This window comes from Halichoerus grypus, chromosome 9 (assembly GCF_964656455.1).
Source record: "Halichoerus grypus chromosome 9, mHalGry1.hap1.1, whole genome shotgun sequence".
NCBI classification, from domain to species: domain Eukaryota; kingdom Metazoa; phylum Chordata; class Mammalia; order Carnivora; family Phocidae; genus Halichoerus; species Halichoerus grypus.
In genome coordinates, this window is record NC_135720.1 from 52369969 (window position 1) to 52391152 (window position 21184).

The window sequence follows — 21184 nt, forward strand, 5'->3', positions numbered from 1 at the left end:
TTGCTGGGTATAGAATTGTGGGCTGACAGGTTTTTGTTTTTTTAAAGTGTTGTTCCACTATTTCACTGCCAATGAAAAATCTGTTTTCATTTTAATTGTTCCTCTCTATATATAATGTGTATTTTTTCTTTCCTATTTATAAGGTATTGAAAGCAATTTGATTATGATGTGTCTTGGAGTAGTTTTCTTCATGTTTCTTGTGCTTGGGGTTTTTAAATTCCTTGGACCTGAGTTTATAGTTTTCAACAAACTTTGAAAAATTTTCAGCCGTTATTTCTCCAAATGTTTTTCTGTTCTCCTTCCCTTTCTTTGGAGGCTCGAATTGTTAAATGTTAATATTATCTATCAATATTTAATATAAATATGAATATATAATATATTTGTATTATGTAAATATGTCTATATTAATTATTATCTATTAATATAATATGTATACAAAGCTGCTTTAAGTTGTCCCACAGATCACTGATGCACTGTTCAATTTTACATTTCTTTTTTCTCTCCAAATTTCATTTTGAATATTTTCTTCAATCTCACTAATTTGCTAAGTTTAATCTGCTATTAATCGCATCCAGTGTATATTTTATCTCAGACATTGTAGGTTTAATCTCTAGATTTGGGTTTTTAAAAATATCTTCTGGTGCACCTGGCAGTCCCACGGATCTGTCTCTTGCTTCAACAGTATTTGGTTGGAACAGATCCGGGGATGCCCCTTCTACCAGCCTCCAACCACCCCTCCAAACTTTTTTCTAGTTGCAACTTTTGGAGCCATCTTCTCGGCCACCCTCTGCCTCTGGATCTAGCCAATACCCTATTTTGAGCTTAGTTCCTTATGACAGATCAACCATGAGCTCCCAGATTTGTCAGAATTATTCCACTGAGGTGGAGGCTGCTGACAACCAATAGCCTGGTCAACGTGCATGTGTGGGCCTCCTACATCTACCTCTCTCTGAGCTTCTATTTGGACTGCAAAGATGTGGCTCTGGAGGGCATGGGCCCCTTCCTCTACAAGTTGGCTGAGGAGAAATGAGAGGGCGCTGAGCATCTCTTGAAGATGCAAAACCATGGTGGCGGCAGTGCCCTCTTCCAAGATGTGCAGAAGCCATCCTATGAGTGGGGTAAAACCCTGGATGCCATGGAAGCTGCCCTGGTTCTGGAGAAGAACCTGAACCAGGCCCTTTTGGATCTACCTGCTCTGGGTTCTGCCCATGCAGACCCCCATCTCTGTGACTTCCTAGAGAACCACTTCCTGGGTGAGGAGATGAAACTCATCAAGAAGATGGACAACCACCTGTCTAACCTTCGCAGGGTGGCTGGCACCCAGGCTGGGCTGGGTGAGTATCTCTTTGAAAGGCTCACCCTCAAGCATGACTAACAGCCTCTGGAGCCCAGCAGCCTTTCAGGGGTCCCTCAGGCATCCCCCCCTGCTGCCAGGACTTCTGCCCGAGCCTCTCCCTGAAGCCGCTACGCATTTTTTAACCACCCTGGTTCTCCCAACTACGGACCAAATGGAAACAATAAAGCCTCTTGCAGCAGCTGGTAAAAAAAAAAAATCTTCCATGTTTCTACATAACGTTTTGAACATATGGAAAATACCATTTAATACCGTCTGCTAATTCCACATCTATACCAGGTCTGGATTAGCTTCAATTGATTGCTATTTCTGCACAATGGTGCATATTTTCTTGCTTCTTTGTATACATGTTCATGTTTGATGGGATGGCCGACATTGTGAACTTTACCTTGTTGGGTGATAGATATTTTGGGATTTTTATAAATATACTTCAACATTGTTCTGAAATACACTTAAGTTACTTGGAAATCATTTGATCCTTTTGGGCCTTACATTTAAGAGGTTATAGAATAAACTAGAATAGTGTTTAGTTCAGGGGTAATAATCATTCTCCATTGTTGAGGCAATACCCTTCTGAGGATTCTACAAATGCTGTAAGCAGGAGGGACAGAAAGAGAGGGACAAAGAGAATCTCCAGCAGTCTCCATGCCTAGTGTGGAGCCCGACATGGGGCTCTATCTCATGATCCTGAGATCATGACCTGAGCCGAAATCAAGAGTTAGAGGCTTAAGGCACTGAGCCCCCCAGGCTCCCTACATCCCATAAATTCTACATCTTAAATATTTACCTGTCTCCATCACTACTTCCTAATCATCTCTCCCTATAGACTATGGCAAGCCTCTCATCCTAACTACCCCCACACCTAATCCTTTTCTCCCACAACATAGCCAGAGAGGTTTTTCTAAAATGAAAAACAAACCATGCCTCTCTTCTGGCCTCTCACTGCTCTTAGGATAAAGCTCACAGTCCATATTGAAGACTCAAGGCCCTTCTTGGTCTGGTCCCCACCCTGCTTGCTTTCTTGAATCTTTTGGGAAACCATTCCTGCCTTTCCCTCCTGGCTCCACTCTTACTCTTTCATCCTCGGGCTTCGGGCTGGAACACTTCTCCCAATGATTTTTCACTCAGTTAATGCCTGATTCTTCATTAAGTTCCCAGTTTCAATACCACTTCCTCAGAAAAGGCTTTCCTGACCACCTATGTCCCTCCCCACAACTCAGGTGTTTTTCCTGCCATGCACTCTCATATTTCTTTGCTTCAGTGATCATAGGACTTATCTCACCATATTATGAATTGTCTTTCCCCATTCCAACTGCTATGCCTATTTCCCATGGTATCCCAGCACCTACCCCAATGTCTGGCTCTAAAAAGAACAAATATTTATCCTCCATAACATATTGCAGGTCTGCTCCTTCCATCCCATTCCCAGAGCACTGTTCTAGGCCATGCCCCTGCAACCCTGGATTCCTGAAAAAGCCTCAGATCAGCCTCCCTGCCCGAGGGTCTCCTTCATCTAATCCACCCTGCTCGCAGCAGCAAGAACCATTGTCCTCAAGCATCATTTTGATCATGTCACTCCCCTTCTTAGAAGCCTACAATAGCTCCAATTGCCTCTTGAATTAAATTAAAACTCCTAATCATGGGTCTCAAGGGTCTCTACCAATTAGCTGCCTCCCTTCCCCCACACCTAGCTGCTGTCATCTTTCCACAGGCCCTCCAGCATGGCTTCCCCTGCTGCCCTGCGAATCTGCACCATGCCCACCTCCCCTCCTAAGCTAGCCCCTGTGGCACTCTCTCCTCCTTTCTTAGCTTCTCTTTTTTGTTCGGCCATATCATATCCCTTCCTGCACTGAAAAAATATGGCTCAATAATCATTTTCCTCATGGTTGTTTCCTAAATCATCTCCATGTGGCTTTGTCCTTTCTAGCATAACCTGTTTTCAGGTGTGTAGAATATTTGTGCTTATAGGTATGTTTTTAGTGTCCCATGCCCTATAGCTTCTGCTAACTTATTTTTGGTAATGTCTTCCCTGTCAGGGTCCAGCAACTTCAAGGACAGGGTTGATGTCTTTTCATCCCTTGTAACTCCCTGTGATCCTCAGGCATGTTCTGTGCCTGAGGTCCTTGTTTACTTTTGCAACAGAGATGGAGGGGAGACTGGAAAGTGGGAATTGCCTAAAGGAAACTTGTTTTCCTTCAGATTTGCCAAACCAGGCCCTAGTCAGTCTGACAGGTGCAGCCCCAGCTAAGCAGCAGATAGTTTGTGCTCAGCATCCCTGTCATGGCGGGGGGTGGAGGGGGCGGGGATGTGTTGGTGGATCTTAGTGTGGTGGTGAGGAACAGGGACAAAGACAAACCTTTCTGATCGTCCGCCTTGTGCCAAACACTGTGCTGGGCTTCATGACTGCCTCCCAATAACCTGACAAATTACAAATGATTATTCCTGACTTACACATACACTAGGAGTCAGAGAGGTGAGTATAATCTGCCTGGTCACTGATTCAGGTCTTCCTGATCCAAAACACATGCTCCTGTCTTCATACCAAGGAAGTCATGTTTCTGGGTAAGTGGATCTTCTGGCAGAGTGCCCCAAATCTAAACCATAATTAGAGTATTCACTCTGACACTGTTGTGCCCACAGAATGTATATACAACATACACAACGTTGTCTACCACTTTATGTCTGAGGAAGATGCTCACCAAGGCTGAACCACGTGGCTCTGCTCACGCTTGTTTACTTGTCGAGCCCTTGTGAAGTAAGATTCTTCCTGTGAAGGATGGCTTTTTAAATTTTAGTCAAAGATTCCTTTAAGAATTTGATGAAAGACATGGACTCTCTCCCCAGAAAAAATACATGAACATGTAACTTTTGTACAATATCAGAGTGTTCACAGACACATCTTACTTCCAGCCATAGGTTTATCTAGACCTCAGGCCTGCAGAGAGAACTACATACTCTCCTTATGCCTTTCCTATTTTACTGCTCCAGACCTATTAAAGGTAAATGTGGGGGTGCCTGGGTGGCTCAGTTGGTTAAGCGTCTGCCTTTGGCTCAGGTCATGATCCCAGGGTCCTGGGATCGAGCCCCGCATCGGGCTCCCTGCTCAGTGGAGAGCCTGCTTCTCCCTCTCTCTCTGCTGCTCCCCCTGCTTGTGCTCTATCCCTCTCTCTCTCTCAAATAAATAATAAAATCTTAAAAAAAAAAAATTTAAAAGGTAAATGTGTGAGGACTCTGTGCCAATATTATTTATGTACATGTTTCAAATGATTGCTCTGTAAGGCTTGACTTATTCAAAGATGCAAAAGCTAGCTTCATCATGGAGACCTATGAGAAAACCTAGGGACTGAAAAGAATTTAGGGAAGGGGCTTTTGGGAAAATAAATTTCATGACCCTTCACAAGACAGGTAGTGCTTATATTAATCTATGGTCCCTACTGGTAGGTTTTAATCACATCTTTATTTCCAGGTGGGCTTTCACTGTGATTGTAGACAACACTATCCTTCCATCTCAGCTTAATTGTTTGAAGCTCGCACCAGAGTCTGCTCTATCTACAAGGGGAAGCTCCTTCCCAAACAGTAAATTCATTTTCCTGGGAAACTCTTCCCTTTGTAGTTGAGGGGAAAGGAAAAAACTGGAGGTTTTGGGGAAGCTTTTTGAGGCTGAAGAGTGACATCTCTTGGTGGAGAGATGGAAGGGACTTTTAATTAGGCCGCTGTTCCCAGGGACATATTGGAAAATGAGTGTTCATGGCCCCCCAGTGTCCATGAACCCCTTAAAGTCATATGAGAAATTTGGGGTGTAAAATGTGTATTTTTTTCTGAAAAAACAATGGTTCAGGGCTTTTGTCAGATTCTCAAAGGGTTCTTTGCTCATGAAAGTTAAAGTACACTGGGTTGAGCCTGTATTTTCTGTGTTTGAAGTCAGAAGATGACCTGCAGCAGAACCACTGTGGGGTGCTTGTTAAAAAGTCAGATTCCAGGGCCCCCATCCCCAATTTTCTGAATTAGAATCTCTAGGGGTATGACTTGGACTCTGAATCTTTACAACTTCCCCAGGTGATTTGGTTAAATTTCTGAATATGCTAGGAGGTTTCAATGTTTGATATCACCCTTTAGAATAAGGCCAACAATTACAGTGTAGGGAAATACTTACATTTACCCAAAGAGGCCTGGGTTCAAATCCCAGCTTAGCTACTCACTAGATGTGTCAGCTTGGCAAATGATGAATGTCTCTGAACCTTAGTTCCCCCACCTGTAAATATGAGGCTAATTTATTGTCTTAAGATAATATTGCTTAATACATAGTAAGAGTCCAAAAAGCATTATTTACTGCTCATAGCTTCTTCTTAAATATTGAGTATTCTTCTCAAGCTCTCTAGGTCTAATGTTTATTTTTTTACCTGCTCTATGAGGCTTTTTTCATAAAAGTATTGTCAATAAACAAAACAAAACAGGCTAATTGCTTTCTACAACCTATAGCCATGAATAAAGGGGTTTTGTTATGCCATCAAATATGCCCGAACTGTAAACTATAAATTGAAATTTTCTTTGCCTCAACTTAACAGACAAATTAGCAATATTCATATTTTGCAGGCTCTACCACACTGCAGCTCTCTCTGTGGACTCATGGTGATTTTAGAAAATGGAACGCATACATGTCAGAATTTACCAACAAGGACAAAGTCTTCCATGCTTAATAGTCACATTATTGAGAAGGTTTGGTTTTATTGAGAATCCACTCACTAGTACATCTCCAGAAGCAAACAGCAAAAAGGAGGAAAGAAGAAATTCCTGTTGTTGTACAACCAGTTCTAAAATCCTCTGTTTGGTGAGAACACCTCCTGCCCCCAGGCCCATTCCACCTCCTTCCCCCCCCCCCCCCCCCCCCCCGCCAGGAACGTTGGATTGTTTCAAGCAAACTCCTTCTGATTTTGTAGCTCTGTCCTCCTACAGTTGTATGTCTTTTATCACCGGAAAATAATTTACACAAATAACCATATAAATAACCATTTTTACATCCCAGTGAATATCCCCCCCCCCCCCCCGTCACAATGTAAGCACGGATAATGTCTAAATAAAAACAACAAACTCTTCTAATTCATTTTCACAAAGAGTAACCAAAGTTCTCATTTGATTAACTAAAGAATCTCAGAATTTGTCCCTGGTGCCTTTTTTTTGAAGCTAGACATTTACTTCAGTCACTGGTGGAAGAAGACTTGTTTGTTTGGAGCATAAGAAATTGTGACTCTGTGGAGAATTGGTATCCAACAGCATTAAACTCACCATTTGATCAATCTTAAATCTATCAAACACTTCTTAAGGATCAGCTTAGGTTTTGTATTCTTTGATTGCCATCTGCTGGTGGTTCTCCATACTAGAAAATAAAAATGCTCAGGAAGATTGCAACAACCTGGTTGTTGCTTGATTTTAGCAGTTCTTGCCATGGCAGAGAAAACGACATTTTTAATGTCCCAGGAAGACCATGATGACACCAGAGAGCCATGCCAAAGTTCTAGAAAAATGTCTCTCAGAAACATTCTTGGGGTGCCTGGGTGGCTCAGTCGTTAAGCGTCTGCCTTCGGCTCGGGTCATGATCCCAGGGTCCTGGGATCGAGCCCCGCATCGGGCTCCCTGCTCTGCGGGAAGCCTGCTTCTCCCTCTCCCACTCCCCTGCTTGTGTTCCTGCTCTCGCTGTCAAATAAAATCTTAAAAAAAAAAGAAAGAAAGAAAGAAAGAAAGAAAGAAACATTGCTGGTGTAGTTGTATCCTGGGAAGATGGTTGCACAGCTACTAGGCATCTCTGTAGGGCCAACAGGTCATTCTTTTTTAAAAAATACACTTTATTTTTGAGAGCAGTTTTAGGGTCACAGCAAATTGAATAGAGAGTACGGAAATCTCCGTATTTCCCATATATCCCTGGCACCCACACACGCACAGTTCCTACTATAAACATCTAGCATCAGAGTAGTCCCTTTGTTAGAGTTGATGAACCTGCGCTGACATCTCATTATCACCCAGAGTCCATAGTTTACATTAGGGTTCACTCTTTGTGTTGTCTATCCTATGAATTTTGACAAATGTATAATGACATATATCCACTGTTATAGTATCATACAGAATAGTTTCACCACCCTAAAAATCCTCTGTGCTCTGCCTACTAATCCCTCCCTAACCCCTGGCAACCATGGATCTTTTTACGGTCTCCATAGTTTTGCCTTTTCCGGAATGCCATATAGTTGGGATAATATGGAACATAGCCTTTTCAGATTGACTTCTTGCACTTAGTAATATGCATAAGTTTCTTCCTTGTCTTTTCACGGCTTGATAGCTCATTTCCTTTCAGCATTAAATAATATTCTGTCGTCTGGATGTAGCACAGTTTATCTATCCACCTACTGAAAGGCATCTTGGTTGCTTCCAAGTTTTGACACTTATGAGTACAGCTGCTTTAGGCATTCGTGTACAGATTTTTGTGTGGACATAAGTTTTCAACTTCTTTGGGTAAATACCAAGGAGTACAATTGCTGGCGGGTATGGTAAGACGTGCTCATTTTTAAAAAGACTAAGTGGGCAGAGCTGGACATGAACATTTATAACAAGAATGCTTTTTTAACCTTCAGTCCCTGGGCCCATGGTGGGCTTCAGGTGTTCAGGAATCCTGCCAAACTCATACACAAGCTGTTGGGTAATGTGCGTTTTTGGGGGAGATGTTTCACTATTTTCGTCAGATGCTCAAAGTTGGCTCTAGTTCAAGAAACACAGCTCCCTGGAAACTCTGAAAGGAGTATAGTTGAGTTGGAATTGGAAAATAAGAAAACTGACATTCCTGGGGAACTTAACATGTGCCTGATACTCGTAGACAGCCCCCACATTAAAACAACAACAACATAATGCTAAAAACGACAGCTGGGATTTATTGAGAATCTACCAAGTTAAATAGTTTATCTTTATTACTGTATCTCTAAACTTACAACAACCCCATGCTTACAAAATATTTCCATTTTGTAAAAATGACCAGGGATCAGAAATACTGCATTGCTCATGTTTGTTCAGCTAAACATGAGGCTGATACTCAAATGCAGACCAATTTAGACTCCATTCTCCAATAACAAAGTCAATAAAACAAAACTTCTCCCTCCAATGGCTTCCATGAGAGGAGACAGAGCTGCACACCGTCTGTGGTGAGGAGTAGAGACGCCCAAAGAGGAGGAGGAAATCTCGGAGCTAAGTTTTGAAGGGCAATAAAGACTCAGCTAGGCAGAGGAGATGGGGCAGAGATGGAATTCTAAGAAGGAAACTGCACATTTCGTGGCATCGAACATGAGAAAGAGGTTGATTGAAAGTTCCAGAGCTGCTGTTATGATGCTCAGAAAGAATGAATCCTTGCCAGCTCTTGGAGCAATAGGACAAAGACTAATCATCTCTGGTCTTAAAAAGAAGAAATTCCCGAAGTGAATTTAAAATAGATAAATTGGACTTCATCAGAGTTATAAGCGTTTGTACTTCAAAAGTCACCATCAAAAAAATGAAAAGACAACCCACAGAATGGGAGAAAATACTTTTAACTCCCATATCTAATATGGGACTTCCATCAAGTATATAAAGAACTTTTACAACATAACAATAAAAAGACAAGTAACTCAGTTTAAAAAAAAAAATTTTTTTTAAGATTTTATTTATTTGCGAGAGAGAGAACGAGAGACAGAGAGCATGAGAGGGAGGAGGGTCAGAGGGAGAAGCAGACTCCCTGCCGAGCAGGGAGCCCGATGTCGGACTCGATCCCAGGACTCCAGGATCATGACCTGAGCTGAAGGCAGTTGCTTAACCAACTGAGCCACCCAGGAGCCCAACTCAGTTTTTTAAAAAAGGTTTTATTTGTTTAGTTGACACAGAGATAGAGAGAGCCTGAGAGCACAAGTGGGGGAAATGGCAGAGGGTGAGGGAGAAGCAGGCTCCCCGCTGAGCAGGAAGCCCGACACAGGACTCGCTCCCAGGCCCCTGGGATCATGACCTGAGCCGAAGGCTGACACTTAACCGACTGAGCCACCCAGGTGCCCCATAACCTGATTTTTTTAAAGGGCAAAGGTTTTGGATAGACGCATCTCTAAAGAGGACATATAAATGGCCAATAAGCCTATGACAAGATGATCAACATCATTAGTCATTAGGCACCTGCAAGTCAAAACTACAATTCGATACCACTCAAGCCCACTAGAATGGCTAAAATAAAAAAGATAGATGATAACAAATGTTGATGAGGATGTGAAGAAATTGTGACCTTCATACTGGGTCACTACCATCCAATGCTGGTGGGAGTGTAAATGGTGCAGCCACTTTGGAAAACAGTTTGAAAGTTCCTCAAAATGTTAAAGGTAGTTACTAGATGACCTAGCAGTTCAGCTCCTAGGTACATACCCAAGAGAACGGAAAGCATACCTCCATACAAAAAACTTGTCCATGAGCGCTCATAGCAGCATTATTCATAACAACCCAAATGTCTGTCAACCAATGATTGGATAAACAAAACATGGAATGGCCATATTCTGGAATATTATTCAGCCATAGAAAGGAATGAAGTACGGATGCGTGCTACAATGCGGATGAACCTTGAAAACACTGTACAAATTGAAAGAAGCTGGTCATAAAAGACCACATTATGTATTGTGTTTATATGAAGTATGCAGGATGGGCAAATTCACAGAGACAGAAAGGAGGTTATAGTGGTTGCCACAGGCTGGGGAGAGACGAGGGAGAATACCAGTGGTGCTACTGGATACAGGATTTCTTTTTGGGGTGATGGCAAGTTCTGAAATTAGATAGTGATGCTGGTTGCACAACACTGTGACTATGTGAAAACCAAGGAATTGTACACTTTAATAGGATGGATGTTATGGTATGTGAATTATATCTCAAGAAAGCTGTTTTTCCAGATGGGTGTGGGCGGTGGGGGTGGGGGGTGCGGGGGGGGGGGGAAGGGATCTTTCCCGAAGCAGAGTTGTCCTATGCATGGAGCTGTATCAGAAAGGGCAAAGTGAGAGGGGCCTTAGAGAATGACAACAATAACAATTATAACCCCTCACTTCATTCACGGAACAAGTAGTTGTTGACGACCTACTACAGTTTAGATGCTGCGGATACAGAGAAACAGACAACATCTCTGTCTTCATGGAGATTCTATTCTAATGGGGAGACAGGCAGTGAGCAAATAAGTCAATGTGATCTCAGATAGTGCTAAGTGTTACTCAGAAAAAGGAGGGACTATCATAGATGAGAGGCCCGGGAAGGCCTTTAGGGGGTGACACATGCACAGAGACCTGAACAAAGTGCATTTTGTCAGTATTTCTCTGATGCGGCACTGAGTTTAGATGTGCATGTTACTTGATCCTCTTAATAACCGATTGGGTAGATACTGGTATTATCCCCATTTTACTGATGAGAACATTGAAGTAGAGCAAGATGGAGCTGGTGTTCATACCCAGGTTTGTCCTTTTATAGCACTTTATAACTTTTCAAAGCTCTTTCATGCAAATGGAATAATATATGCAGAAGTGCTTTGTGCATGATAAGGTACTATGCAAATGTAAGTAATTATAACTATTTTAATGTAATCTGGTTCGACCTCCATGGCATGCATCCCTGTGAGGGAGATAAGGTGTGTAATATTATATCATTCTTAGACAAACACAAACACACACAGCTGTGAAGTGCAAGATAAAGTGACTTGTGCAAGGTCACAAAGTTAACTACCATTATTATTCAGAACTAACACCTGTTTTTAAAGTTTTGTATTTTTGTCTCTGGGGTAATAAATTCTATGTATTTTTCTGGCCAAGCCTATTTATAAAACTATATTAATTATTAGAGTGAAAAACAGTTTAGCAGTCCTAAATAAATCTTCAGATGATCTTTTCTTCTGTATCTTTGATTCCGCTCACTCCGCAGGCTCCTTCCTTCTCCCTGTCTTTCCCTATTCCCTAACTTTTCCAGACACCGACACCCTCACATACAGACTCCAGGAATTACAGAGAAGGCATCACATGCCTCTTAATTAGCACAGGGAAGAGGCACTTACTGTCTTAACTGAATGAGACCAAGTCATTAGCTCTCAAGATAGAGAGTCAGAGTGCAGTTAGTAAGGGAGATATGGATTTCTTAAGGTGACTACACAGGGTCTGAAAATCACTCTTCAAAGTGATTAAATGTGGGGCGCCTGGGTGACTCAGTCGGTTAAGCGTCTGCCTTCGGCTCAGGTCATGATCCCAGGGTCCTGGGATCAAGCCCCACATCAGGCTCCCTGCTCAGCAGGAAGCCTGCTTCTCCCTCTCCCACTCCCCCTGCTTGTGTTCCCTCTCTCGCTGTGTCTCTCTCTGTCAAATAAATAAATAAAATCTTTTAAAGAACAAAAAAACCCAAAATGATTAAATGTGCTTGATTTTAGATGCTCTAGGTCAGAGGGAATTGACAACATCCCCAAATGTCAGATCTGTTAAGAGCAGATAGTAGCATTTATTCTCCTCTTCATCCAAGGGACCAGAGATCGGCCCTTCCCTGGACATTGAGGGCCAAAGCCAGAGGCTTTGAGACTGTAGGATTTCAGAAACCCCACGCTGGGGATTTGCTTTGTGAATGGTGCCTTGGAGCAAAGTATCTGGTTAGAGGTCTGAGGATACTTACCTTAACCAACCTCCTCCCCGTCTCCCATCCTCTGTAAAGTTTGGTTCTGGACCTCTTTCCTGAACCTTTGGATAAATTATTGCTTAAACCTTCTGTAGGGATTGAAGATAAGGCTGTATCTAAAACTGAGGACTCGGGCCCCTTCATCGTGGGCCTAGGAACCTCATGGCTGACCAGGAGGGGCCCTGCCCCAGAGGGGGGCAGCAGGAGTAATTTCTATTATGTTCCACCTGAAAAAGCTGCTAGACGCATCCTATGAGGGAAAGAAAACAGAGGGGCTGAGAGCATGTTATATGAACATGGCAAAGTCTTATTTATTTATTTATTTATTTATTTATTTATTTATTTATTTAAAGTCATCCATCCGTGGCAGCCACCTTGCTGTACCTACTAGACCAACATTTCCCAAAATGCGTTTCCGCAGACCCTTGTTACATGCATTTATTTATTTATTTATTTATTTATTTATTTTAATTTTATTCATTTATTTGACAGAGAGAGAGACAGTGAGAGAGGGAACACAAGCAGGGGGAGTGGAAGAGGGAGAAGCAGGCTTCCCACTGAGCAGGGAGCCCGATGCGGGGCTCGATCCCAGGACTCTGGGATCATGACCTGAGCCAAAGGCAGACGCTTAATGACTGAGCCACCCAGGTGCCCCTACGTGCATTTTTTAAAAGGGGGAAATGGTCAAATACTTTGGGAAACCTCACATCTTATCCTTCATCTTAGAGATTTATATTCTTGTTAACATATCAAGGGTTTCAATCTCCTCTCTTCTCTTTGTTCTCTCTTCCTGCGTGATTCCAGTTCAGGACCCCTTCATCTGACACCTGCCCGTGAGGGGTGGGTCACCGCAGCTATAGCAGGGATGGGAATAAGGCAGCCTGAACAAATGAAACTGAGATTAATTTTTTTCTTCCTTTTGCCCTTTTTAAAAATCCTCCTTACCCTCTGACATTATATTAATGATATAGTCTTAGAATTTGACGATAAAGTCCAGATTCCTTATTTTGATCTTCAAAACCCTTTACAAACTGGCTCCACCAATATCATCTTAATCCCATAACCAGGTGACTTTGCTGGAACAGACCTAAGAATCAGATGCCCTAGGACAGTGGAGCCTAATGGACTTCTTTACTTTGTAACTATTTACATTTGCATGTGCCAGAAATGAGGAGCCCTCTGGATAAAACACTTGAACCCTGTCCACAGTTGAGGTAAAGACATGTACAGACAAGTCTGATTGACTGGGGGTCCCAGGTGGAAGCTGAGAGAGCACATTGGTAAGTAAGGGGAATCTGGATGCAGGGAGCAGGGTAGGGAGCAGATGCACAGAGGAATGTCCCTGTCCTGCACTCTGATTGCCTGGATTAAAAACTCACCTCCACTGCTTACCACCTGTGTGTCCCTGGGCACATTTCTTCATCTCTCTAAGCCTCCTGTTCCTCATGTCGAAAATGGGTGCAGTTCTAGTACCTACTTCATAGAGTTGTTTGGGAATGAAATGACCTAATGTATGTAAAGTATTCAGCAGTTCCTGTTATCAGTAAAATTCCTGTTATCAGCTATAAGACTTTAGCATCAAGGAGTTTATAGGAGCAGTTCTGCAGAGAGTGGAAATTGACCTTGGAACTGCACTTTATTTGTGTGCTCTGGTGAGAAAATGCCTTTGTCTATGAACTGAAGGTTCTGTGATTCCTTGGCACTCAAGAATCCTTTCTGTGGACTCCTCCATTGGCTCTTCTATCCCCCACTCCCAACTTCAGAGAACACTCTACTGCCATCATCAAGCAACATAGTAATACTGGGGTATATTCTTTTTGCAAGAGCAATGACATGGACTTCAACAATCAGATGCAAAGGTTCTAGCACTTAAGCAGTGGCAACAGTCGTGGTGCAGGTTGGGCAATGGCCCCTCTGGATTCCACTGTGGTCTGAGCCTGCAGGGCTGTAACCTCCTTAGCCATGGTGGAGAGCAATCTGCAAGTCCAAAATGGGTACACAAGAGAGCTCCCCCGGTCATTTGTGCAACTTCTGCATGAGGCTGGATTTCCTGCAGCCTGCCAAGCAGGGATGGAGAGCCATCAAAATTGGGTGAATGAACCTAAATCTGGGGAAGCTCTAGGCCCTTAGGCTACATTTATACACTAGTAGCAATCATTTATTGAGGACCTACTGTTGCCAGGCCCTGGGTTGGGCACCTTTCATTTACTAAGCATACATGAAAAAGTTATTCCCATTTTACAGAGGAAGTTAAGCCATTTGCCTAAGATCACATGGGTAGGAAGAGGTAGAGCCGGGTTTTGAATTGTAAGCTGATCTGGAAGTCCAAACCCTTCCCTTCTATGCTAGTCTGCTTTTCTCTATCTATACTTCCAGCCATATCTTCCAGTATTGCACACACTCTTTAACTTTGTCTCAAATCTATCTTATCAGTTTGGTCTACAGTTCTTCCTACTTTTGTTTCCTAAAGTACTGCCTTTTTTGAGGTTCAGTAGGCATATAGTGCCTTGCCTACATGGGAGTCATAGTCACCAGTCCCTTCTATATTAGCCTTCACTATAGACTTTTGCAGCTTTTATCTACTGACAGCGGATTTGGGGGAAAATCTACAGCTTTCCTACTCAAAGTGTAGTTCATGGTCCAGCCAAGTAAGCATCGCCTGGAGTTTGTTAGAAATGAGGAATCACAGGGGCGCCTGGGTGGCTTAGTCAGTTAAGTGTCTGACTTTGGCTCAGGTCATGATTTCAGGGTCTTGGGATCGAGCCCCCCTGGGTTCCTCACTCAGTGGGAAATCTATTTCTTCCTCTCCCTCTACCCTTCCCCCCACTTGTGCTCTCACTCTCTCTCTCTCAAATAAATAAATAAATAACATCTTCAAAAAAATTAAAAAAAAAAAAAAAGAAATGAGGAATCACAGATCCCACCCCAAACTTACTGAATTAGAACCTTAATTTTAATAAGGTCCCCAGGGGATTCATATGCACACCAGATTTTGAGAGGCACTAGTCTATAACTTTGAGCAGAATCCCTGAAGCCACCAAGCTTTGGGGTAGTTCCTGCCCCAAAGTACAGAGCTTTCTAAAGCTAATACGTTGCTGCTCAGCACCTCAAAAGCCCCTCAAAATCACTTGATGGGGTATCACCTACCCCAACCCTTAAGCCCCCAACACTTAAGCAGGCTGTAGGTTTTCATGGTAATTGGAGGCAACCACCATGGGAAAAGACCGTGAAAGGTGCTTCAACATGAAGAGGAGCTTAATTTTATAAATGATCGTAGTCATTCTAAAATATGGCCACCAATTGGAATCAGAGTGGGAGGTGGGGAGAACAATTCTGATATAACTGGTATAGAGAATGGCCTAGGCATTGGAAATTTCTTAAGTTCCCCAAGTGGTTCTTATATGTAGCAAAGTTTGAGGACCACTGAACTACGTGAATACCTTCTTTCAGTTAATATAATTCTAGGGTCTATGTTATATTCAAAGGTAACACAGGCTTTCCTATACTTGATTTTAAGACTCACCTGGGGTAATTGCTAAAAATAAAATAATCAGGCCTTATTCCCAACTCACTGAGTCAGAATCACCAAGGGTCTGGGAGCTGTAATTTTAACCAGCACCTAGGTGCTGTGCTCCTCCTCATAGAGGGGATTTGGAAGATACTGCTTCCAAAGACCAGTGGATTAGAAGCTCTAAACCCTGTAGCAGGTGCCTGCTTTTATCATTTTCTTGTTTCTGGAAGGGCACCTGATCTTTGCCCATCAGGAACTCCTTGGGTTTAAAAGTGTAAAAAAACGGTCTTGGTATCGTTCTACAGCTTTTTAAAGGGAAATGTTTTCTTATAAAGTGCTCAGGCTGACTGTAATCTAGAGCTTAGCACAGCTCTTGGCACAGGGTCTCAAATATTTGTTAAATAAATTAGTGAGTGGTAAAATAACTCTGAAAAGGAGCACCAGAGTGGCTGGAAGAAGGAACCAGCAAGCAGACTAACTCCCTTAAATTCTGACTTTTGAGTCAGGAAGTTTACTTCAGTAAACTTGACATATGACAAATAGATAAATTAGGAAGTGGTTATTCATTTCACAAAAGGCTGACTTGATTTACAGAGGATTCATTAAAGCAGTGTATTTCCCAGACTAGCAGAATCAGCATCACCTGGGAACTCACGAGAAATGCAAATTTTCAGGCCACGCTGTAGAGCCTGAATCAGAAACTCTGGGTTATGGGGTCTAGCAATCTGTGTTTTAAAAAGCCTTTCAGGTGATTCTCTTACAACTAAAGTTTGAGACCTACTGTACCAGACTAATTCTTTACATGAGACATTCCCCACAACAAACGAGACAAAGGATGTCCAAGAATACACTTGTTGCCAGAGGGGACCTTAGCTGTATTCTCTGATCAAGTATCCCTATGCATCTTCAGAAAGCTTCTACACCGTAGTTGAGTATTTCTTTAAGAAAGCACTTTATATATAAATAAGTATAATTTGCTTATATTTAACCTGAATAGTTTTATAGTGTGAGATAGAAAAATATCACAGCATACTGCACAGGGTGAGAGTTAAGTTCTCTTTTTTTGATCTTTTTTCCAGTAATATGCTGAGCCGTAATATAAAATATATTTCTTGCTATGAATAATGGTCAAAAGCAGTTTGAAAAGCACAGCTGCATATGGTACAAGGTTTGGCAGTTCTCATGCATGTGAACAGAGAGTGTCATGTAAATAGGTATGCAGAAGGGCTCATTATAAGGATCAAATCAGTAATCCCTGCTAAGAAAGAACATTCCTTACGTTCTAAAAAGGCTTTCTATTTCTGTGGTCCTGCCTCAGATTTCAAGCAGCAAGTTGCCTTCCCAGGTTGGTCAGTTGTTTTTCCCAGAGTGTCTGGGTTTTGGTGAGAGGAAATGCAGACATTGGCAGATAATTAAGACACGTACGCTAGGCTACTAGTATGTGCGTAATACTGCGAAAAATAATTCATTTAGCATTTCCTAATGTGGAAACGAATGAAGGGCATCCAAATGAGAACAAGCAGAGGCTATTTATTCAGAGCTTGCCACAGCAAGAGATTCTGCCACCATCACTTGGGTTTGGCAGGGACTTAAAGCCAGGCAGGGGAATGGGGAAGCTTTATAGTGCAAAGAAGGGAAGGCTTCACGTATGCTCTGATTAGGGGTGGTTGGCATGGAGAAGCTGGAGCCAGGCTAACTCAGAGCGGGTCATCCTGTGTGATTGGCTTAGGCAGCATATTTGGCTAGTTGAGGGCACCTGGGTGGCTCAGTTGGTTAAGCGACTGCCTTCAGCTCAGGTCATGATCCTGGAGTCCCGGGATCGAGTCCCGCATCGGGCTCCCTGCTCGGCAGGGAGTCTGCTTCTCCTTCTGACCCTCCCCCCTCTCATGCTTTCTTTCTCTCAAATAAATAAATAAAATCTTAAAAAAAAAAAAAATTTGGCTAGTTGATCCCGATTTGAAAATGGGGGCAAAAAACTGGAAGCTGGCAGTTTTTGACCTAGTCCTGATGTTCTGGGCTGATTGCTGAAGAGACTGTGTTTTGATTTCCTGGATTGGTTGCTGTGAAGATTATGTGTTAGGGTTCTATTGTCGTAGAGGTCTAGTCTGTCTCATTACCCGTCAAAGCAAGGCACCAACTTAACCTGTCGGGCAAGTTTATTCATTTATTCAACAATTAGGGTCTCTTGCCAACTTGTCCAGTGAATAAGAAGTTAAAATGAGGGTTGAATCTAGGCAGCCTATAGGTCAAAGTTTCCCTCCCTCTGTCTGAGTAGTTAGTGTTGGCAGGGATGACCCATAGAAATGTGCTTTTGGTGGACTGGAAATGCCCCTGATGCTGAAACATCTTGGCTCGTGATCATTCAGCTCAAGGTGGCTACTCTGAGTCTGTGCTAATCTGAGTGAGCCATGAGAGCTGACCGTAACCACTCACCCCTCCATAGCCCAGTGACAAAGCAGGCTCCCAACCCAGCTGCTTGCCCTCGTCTCAGGCTGCCAGGCAAAGGTTGCAAACCTTAGCAACCCAGAGAGGTCAAACTTCCAATATCTTTCAATTAAGGGTCTCAGCCAGATGCCAACTGCAGCCCAGGAAGTAATGGCTAGAGGATCTCACCATTTAACTGCCCAGTTTCTGTACCCCTTCCAAAATTTGGGAATCTCCCATCTTGTGAGGCAGAACCTTCATCTCAGCATAGAAGATACTCACTTCCTCATCTCACCAAATACCCACTTTCCCAGTCTCCCCTGCAACTACGGCATGGCTGTGACCCAGACCCACCAAGTGGGCACAACTGTATGACTTAAGTCTCCAACTCTATACAAATGCAAAAATCCCACAACACACACTACTTCTTGTTACCTACATGTTCTGCTGTTCCATAGTGTGAACGAGGTAAAGTGGGGAGAAACAGGAAAGGAAGAAAAGGGAAAAAAGAGTCAGTGAAGCTTGTTTTATTTATTTTAAAGATTTTATTTATTTATTTGTCAGAGAGAGAGAGAGAGAGAGCACAAGCAGGGGCAGCAGCAGAGGGAGAGGGAGAAGCAGCCCCCTCTGCTACTGAGCAAGGAGCCTGATGTGGGGCTCCATCCCAGGACCCTGGGACCATGACCTGAGCTAAAGGCAGACACTTAACCGACTGGGCCACCCAGGTGTCCCAGTGAAGCTTGTTTTATTATTATTATTTTTTTAGATTTTCTTTTTTTGACAGAGAGCGAGAGAGAGCACAAGCAGAGAAAGTGGCAGAGGGAGAAGCAGGTTCCCAGCTGAGAAGGGAGCCCAATGCAGGGCTCTATTCCAGGACCCTGGGATCATGACCTGAGCTGAAGGCAGACGTTTAACCAACTAAGCCACCCAGGTGCCCCTGAAACTTGTTTTAAATGGAAGATTTTGATCAGGCTTTTGCTCAAGTTTAAGCAGAAAATACAGTTTCTGAGATTGTAACAATTAACATGAATTTACATAGCAGGTAAGAGGATAGAACATATAGAATATAACAAATAAAAACAATTATAGGGGCATCTGGGTGGCTCAGTCGTTAAGCATCTGCCTTCGGCTCAGGTCATGATCCCAGGGTCCTGGGATCGAGCCCCGCATCGGGCTCCTTGCTCAGTGGGAAGCCTGCTTCTCCCTCTTCCACTCCCCCTGCTTGTGTTCCCTCTCTCGCTGTCTCTCTCTGTCAAATAAATAAATAAACTCTTTAAAAAAACACCAAACCAATTTTGGGGCACCTGGCTGGCTTAGTCAGTAGAGCATGTGACTCTTGATCTCACAGTTGTGGGTTTGCACCCTACTCTGGGTGTAGAGATTACTTAAAAATCAAATCTAAAATCAAAATAATTTTGTTGAGTAGTGGGGGAAGAAATTCAATAAATAAACAAATCCATATAGAATATATTACTTGTGAGACATGCCTTGAAGAAAAATAAAAGCAAATAAGGAGATAGAAAATGAAGGAGGATGCTACTTTATTTTTTTGTTAAGTAGGCTCCACACCCAGCGTGGAGCCCAACTCAGGGTTCGACCTCATGACCCTGAGATCAAGACCTGAGCTGAAATCAAGAGTCAGTCGCCCAACCAACTGAGCTACCCAGGCGCCCCAGATGCTATTTTATAAGGAGATCAGGTAAGGCTTGTCTGAAAAAGTAATATTTGATCAGAGACCTGAATGCTGAGGGCTTCAAAGGGGACCACTGGGATAGCTGGGGGAAGAATATTCCAGGCAGAAAAACTCACTATGCGCAAAGGCCCTGAGGACAACAAGGAGGCCAGTGTGGCTGGAGTAAGTTAATGAGGGGGCAGTGGTGGCCATGGACTGGGAGAGCTGGGACATAGGGCAGATGACTTAGGACGTTGCAGACCCAAACACTCGGCTTTCATTCTAGTGAGATAGGAAGACTGTGGAGGATTTTGAGGAAAGGAGGCTTTTAAATGATTTTACAGGGTTTTGAAGGATCTTACATACATATACACCCAGATGTGTGTTATATAAAACTGGTGAAATCCGAGTAAGATCTATAGATGGTACCAATGTCAATTTTCTGATTCTGATACTGTATTTTAGTTATAGAAGATGTTACCACTGGAGGAGGCTGACTGAAGGGTACATAGGCTTCTCTCTCTCTACTATTTTTGCAACTTCTTGTGAATCTATATTTCAAAATCGAAAGTTGAAAGGAGGGAGAAAAAAAAAAAAAAGGATCCCTGGCTGCTGTGTAGAGGACAGACGTGAGGCGTGACAGAGGTGGGCAACAAGATTGAAAGGAGAGAGGGTAACAGGATGTGAAACGGAAGAGCCAGCCAAGTGAGGTAAGGTGTGTCAAAGAAGTCTTTTTGGGGACATAACTTTTGTATTCGATCTTAAGAAGATTTGATTGATATCAAAGAGTGGAAACTATATTCTGGGTAGAGAAGAAAGAAGAACATAATAGAAATGGTGACCTAATTCACCCTCTTGTTTCCTGCAGGACTGTCCTTCAACCATGCTAGTTCAAACCATTCCTTTTTTCCTCTTTCTTTAAGGCATCCCAAGGGGATTGCAATGTCTCGCACTCATGCACTCCTTTACCAAAGTTAATTTTAAAAGCAATATTGCTAATATGTAGCTTGTAACCTGGAAGCTGGACTTAAAAGTATTTTTTCAACTCTGTTCGTCCCATTCACAGACAGACTGGACTTTATGCTATTCTCCAAATGTTCTTTGAGCTGACTCCACCTGGATTTTTAAATTCAATTTCTATTTAAGTTTTGAGGCCTAGCTCAATTGCCATCTCTTCCTTGAAGCGCTCTGATGTTCTCTGACAAAAGAAATACTTCTTTCCTGTGAACTTCGCAAATATTTTTATCAGTATACCTCTTATAGCATGTATCACTTCCTTCCTTGGGTTTTTGCTACTTACTGAGATAGTATGTCCTCTTCATTAAATTGTAGGTGAATTTCCAGAGGTCAGAAACGCTGTTTTAAACTCACCACACTTACATTCTCCACACTGACTAATAGTGTGTGAGCTCTGTGGATGTTAAATGTTGAACGAATGAATTGCTTCTTCTTCTTTTTAAGAAAAGTTTGTATTTATTTATTTATTTAAGAGAGAGAAAGAGAGAGAGAGAGAAAGCAAGCATGAGCAGTGGGGAGGGGCAGAAGC

At 42.7% G+C, this 21184-nt stretch overlaps 1 pseudogene; it reads left to right on the forward strand.

Moving 5' to 3' along the window:
• The first annotated feature begins 455 nt into the window (after nucleotides 1–455).
• LOC118528093 (ferritin light chain pseudogene) lies at nucleotides 456–1750 on the forward strand (annotated as a pseudogene).
• Nucleotides 1751–21184: the final 19434 nt, after the last annotated feature.